General features: G+C 38.4%; 1 long non-coding RNA gene across 1 annotated transcript; it reads right to left on the reverse strand.

Moving 5' to 3' along the window:
* Positions 1–235: 235 nt before the first annotated feature.
* Positions 236–5,399, reverse strand: LOC142560477 (uncharacterized). Its single transcript, XR_012823378.1, has 2 exons — positions 4,951–5,399; positions 236–3,860 (listed from the first exon to the last, which is right to left on the reverse strand). It is a non-coding gene; the product is annotated as an uncharacterized LOC142560477 (long non-coding RNA).
* Between the last annotated feature and the right edge of the window lie 308 nt (positions 5,400–5,707).

Here is a 5,707-nt window from a genome sequence, read left to right on the forward strand (position 1 = left end):
CTTATGTACAAAGGAGACCCAGATAATCAAGTGCAATAAAAACAATATTCCAACTTAGATTACATAATCTATGCATTATACTATGCTTGCTGAAAACAACTGGTTGGCAATTGATAATCCAATCTAACAGTAAAAACAGCTGTCTTACCTTATGGTACTCTTGTTGGCACTTTTCCCCCACAACTTGTGCGTGTTAGCGTCAGTTGAAAATTGATCTGAAAAATACCACATTAAAAATTTGTGCATCAATTTTATTCTGTCATACAACATGCAACAGTGTATAAAAGCTTCACAACAGATAATATTACAAAAATAAATACAGCAACATTTATACTAATTTTTATTTATGTTGACAAACATACTTTTCCAAGACGAAGCATAATAGCTGACACAGACAATTTCACAGATTGCAATAACAACTAATACAAAACTTGCCATAATGCAAACATGCTGACAAAATATGTAGCACAAGTAGCTGTATTTTGTTACGGCACAGATAGCAAACAAACTATACCCAGCTGCATGCACGCAGCTGTAACAATACACATGGCGCACCAAGATCCAAAAGAAACAAAGAGGAAGATGTGAGGAAGGCTTTTTTGTACTCATCACAAGTTATCCTGTAAGAGCAGACTATGCACTGCCTGTAATCTACCCTCAGCACATACATAAATAAGTTACATTAGGTGCCACATTTACAAATCACTCACATGATGTTCTTGTGATTGTCCTTATTCCGATTTTTAACTTGGAAAGCATGACTGAGTTACGTAAAGCCTCCCGACGGCTTGGCATATATACAGAAAGAACTGTTTCTATAAACACTGGAGGCCATGGAAGGATGACTGACACATACCTCTTTTAATTCTTTTGTCTTTGTCTTTATGATTATCTACCACAGTAGTCTTTTGTAGAGTGAAACACATCCAGATAATACACTGTGGGCAACAAAGTGTGAATACCTGTTCTTGATTTCTACCTTTCTCTGGTGTCCCGCTAAGGTAAGATTGGTGCAAAAAATTGTCTTCCCAATGTATGCGCACCCACAAAACAAAACAGGAGCAGATGATAAGCCACATTAATGGTGCGCAAAATAAAACATCTGTTCTTAACTTACCACTGCCATTCCAACCTGGTGAGATTTTCTGCTTTGTTGTGTACTCTAGCACAGGTGCTATGCAGTTCACTTGGTGCCCAAAGCAACTCTCACACCATAGCAGGATGTCAACTTTGTTTTTCAAATTCTAAGCGAAACTCTGGTTATGGGGGACAATTGCAAACTTATAGTTTTGCTGTGTATCTTCATTATGTTGTAGAGCAGGGTAGAAAGCAAGAACAGATATCTATAATTTGGGTTCCCACTGTGCATTGCATGGATATGTTTCAATGAATGATACAACTATTTGGTAGATAAACATATGAAAGATAAGAGAATTAAGCTCGAAGTCTACCATATCATTAACTGGGAATATTATGCGTAATTGAAATTTTGCGATTCCCAGTGAAGAAACAGTTTTCACAATATGTGCCAAGGCAACTAAGTCACTCATGCTCACAAAGGAAACAAAAACAAGCAAGATTACAAGAAGTTCGAACTTGCAACCTGAGGTGAGACACCTCACATGACTGATTTATATATTTACTGAGCATAAATTACATCTGGCACATAATCTGCTTGTACAAGATGACAAACAATGAGTTACTCTTGCTTTCTCTCTGGGGCATTTGGCTCTTCTGAACACATGCACATTGTGTGGCACAGCTGTGTGGATGTAGCTGGGCACAGCTGTTATTCAGCATCAATCTGTTTTTATGGTCCTGTACTATTATTGTAATTTATAATTAGCAAATAGCCTAACTATTGCGTTGATCAGCTCCATTTTAAACAAAACATACTGACAGATTTCCCTGTTTATCGCTAACAAAGAGATGGGTACATCATTTCAGATTTCAAGAAACAGCTGTGGAACAGAACAAATGCTTAAGACAGAAAATCTACAGACCAATACTTTTTTATTAAATGCCATGTACTAGCCTTTTCTGCAATGAATACCATTATTAGCAAAAATTGTAGCCTGAAAAAATAATTGGGAAATATTTACAAGAAAGTGCGCGTAAAAATACTTTGCCACTATATAGGACATAACTAAGAAACACCGCTATACAAAAATTAATGACAATTCAAATCTACATAAAACTCCCTATGAATGGCAGTATATTCAAACCTCTAGTATAAATAATTAAAAAAAGTTGTTTCGAGAAGCACTTCCCCTTAATAAGTGGGTGTTAGTGTTTCTACAAAAGGGTTAGAAAATGCCTTCCGGCATACCATAGGGAGTTTTATAAATAGCACATGCACGCATCTGCCTAGAAAGCCCCACACCCTGCTTGTATTCTTTAGTCATTTTTCTGCATTCTGTTGTATGTCACCGTTTGGATCCCTTAACACTGAGTGCGCAAAACCAAAAAACAGCCTATTAATGCACTGAATTTTTAGCCTGTAAAGGGGTTGTGTGGCAATGGGGGCAGCCAACTCTAGTGTGAGAACAAACAAATATTTGTTCTCGCGTTAGTGAAACCCGTCAAAATATAATCTCACAAATTTGGAAATGAATGCACAAAGAACCTTGCTGATTGTCACATTATTGTCCCTAACAAGATCGTTTGGTGTTTACAATTCCTAGTTTAATTCACTTGCCTCTAGTAAATAGGCTCTGACCTAGAATACTCAGTGTAGGAGACTAACCCAGACCTGGAAGCCAATGTTTAAATCTGAAATAAAGACATTCATCCCCCGACCACATGGCACTGCTTCGTCATCAGAAGAATCATGCATCCATGGACATATAGTCTGTAAAATTATTTATACATGATCTGTAGCGTTAATCTTGCATTAACAAATTCTGAAATTAGGAAATACATCTGCTATGTAAAGCACTGCTGTAAACCTGTGTGTTTGAGAAATGCAATACTCAAAAGGTGTAATACAACCAATGTGTGCATGAAACCTATGCTGCATTTGACATTCGTCAGTGCGGCAAATAAGCACTGAGAAATGCCAAGGGCATCATAGCTTGTATGTCTGAAACCTTGTATGTGAGTACCACTGGTATATTTGCAGCGAAAAAAAGTCACATTATTACCAGACATATGAGGGGAACCCATGTTTCTCTAGTTTAATATTTTCTTTCTTGTGCTCTTATATCCTTGAGTTTTTCAAAAATAACGGGTGCTTGAAATAAGTACTCTATATTGCTCTTAAATTTATCCTGCACCAGAGCCCGTGTTATGTTAAATTTCTTGAACACATTGCAGTGCTGTAGGTTATCAAAGGAAGAAAAAATACCGTAAGTTTTCAGTTTAGCCTTATGTACAACAAGAATTAAGAACCTATCAATTCCATCCACAAGTACAAAAGAACTATGAGAAACGGGGCATAAAGACAGGTATACATTATAATAGCAGGAGTTGATGGTGAGAACTCTACGAGAAAGGAACTATTAAAAACTAGGTACTAAAGAAACATGAATTATAATAATAGAAATATTTGCAAAGAATTTGAAGAGACAAATAGAATGTCTGTTCAAATCACTCCACCCCAACATTCATCCATGGTTAGATAAGTGATCGATAAGAAAAGAAACAGCTGGTGATGCTGTTTGGATACATGGAAACTGAGGTACAGCTGTGAAATAGATGGAACACGTAGAGGTGTCACCAAGTGTTGCGCGCTGGTTGCACAGCAGGTTTCCTTGAGCTCCGGACTCACTCGACACTGATGCGTTGAGCCTGGTTATACGTAGTTCGCTAGAGGCCTGGCCCGAGTATGTGGCATGGCTTGGGTAAAATTTCAAGGCAACCTGAAAAACACAGATCCAAATATATAAGCACCAAAATATTCTGCACCATAGGGCAAATCTGAAGTTTACCATCTGCACATAGCAGATGATGAAAACAGACACAAGTCACCAGATTCAAGGTATATAAATGTGCAAAAGTGTAAATGAATGTGAAGAGCTGCTTGTAGGATGGAATCCTTCATTTTGTCTTTTCTAGATCAATAATAGTATCTTAACGTAAAGTCAAGTTTACACGACCCTCCCTATTTGTGTCAGTAGGCTATTCCATGCCAGCTGTTCCAACCTGGCACATGACCACTTGGAATTTCTTTTTGAAAACTGGGGGCCCTTCAATAGAGAACAAATCGCAATTTCACGCAATACTTAAAGCAAAAAAAATTTTACTGGCGTAAACACTATGTCACATTTTGTGTAACGCACCAAACTATGCATCATAAAATGGCATAGCCAAAGAAATTGGTTCCTTCATTAAGAGGGACAAATTTTTTAACGACAATGAAGAGAGGCCTTACACCAAAAACTTGACTGCTTATTAGCCAGTGCTCACTTTATTATGGCCGATTAATTATGGACCAAATGGCTTATTAACTTTATTTTCACAAAAGTGACCTACAGCAAAAGCTGTAAATTTATGTAATCCATGTGTTTAGGACTTGTGCTGTGTGCAAGAACTGGTTTCAGAAAGATACATTATGCAGCAGAGCAGAGAGAGTAGGATGAACTTGGAAAAGAAGTCAGTTTTGGTGTACGTTTATTGGCCTACTTACCATTGAGGCAGCCCTAGTAAATTTATGCCAAATACCATGTTTGAGGGTAAACTGTATTGTTTTTAAAGTGGTAAAGCTTTATCAAAGTAGTTTTTGTGTTACGCAAGAAAGCAATTTTACAATTGGTCTCTTGTAGTTTCAAAATTTGCATCGCGTTTCGTCTAATACACACAGCCTCTTGGAAGCTAAGACAAAATGCATAGACTTGAGCATCCCAGCACAGACAGAAGGGAGTCTAAACTGCTTCGAAGTTACTTCTTTCATTGCTGAGTGGTTACAAGCCACTTCACTCAAAAAGACGCCGCTTAATTACAGGTATTTACCTGAATATTTCTTTATGCTGTCAGCCTGCTTGGCATCATCACTAAGGCTGCCAACTCCCTAGTGGATGTGGTCAGACATGGTGGTGGCAGGATGCAGTGGCAGAAGCCGCCAAAGGCTCCCAACTCCCTAGTGGACGTAGTCAGGACAGGGTGGTGGTAGGACGCAGGGGTAGGAGCCGCTACAGTGTACCTGCAACAAATTTGCACAAATGTTCTTAGTTCTACCACGTCACGATTTACAATAAAAATTGAGCTGTCTGTGTAACATGGCTACCAATACAAATAAAGGCAAACAGTTAGGTCCTACGACTCAAATAGAACCCCGACAAAAAAGAAACGGTACTTAAAGGGACACTAAAGTGAAACAATAAATCAGTTTAGATTAATGAAGCATTGTTTGAGAACCCCGTAGGCAGTCATTTCAAAAAAATAGTTTGATCATTAGATGAGAAAATGAAGGTCCAAGTATCAGTATTTGAATTACGCGCCGAAACCCCAGTGCCGGTACGTCAGCGTGACGTCAGGGATTCTAAAGCATGTTTTCGCATTTGGGCTGTGTTGGCTGAATAAAGGTTCCCGAAACTGCCCATGTTTATTATTTGGTTCCTTTAGAACACAATGCAGTCAACCTGTACCACTATATATAATTAGTAGGCCCTAGAAGATGCCATCAAAATCCAAGACATCACAGCCCCCAGGTGCGGGAATTTAAGTAGGCGTCGCCACCCGTATTTCGTTCCTGCACTTTTCTTGGCTT

The sequence above is a fragment of the Dermacentor variabilis genome, chromosome 10, assembly GCF_050947875.1.
Source record: "Dermacentor variabilis isolate Ectoservices chromosome 10, ASM5094787v1, whole genome shotgun sequence".
Lineage (NCBI taxonomy): Eukaryota > Metazoa > Arthropoda > Arachnida > Ixodida > Ixodidae > Dermacentor > Dermacentor variabilis.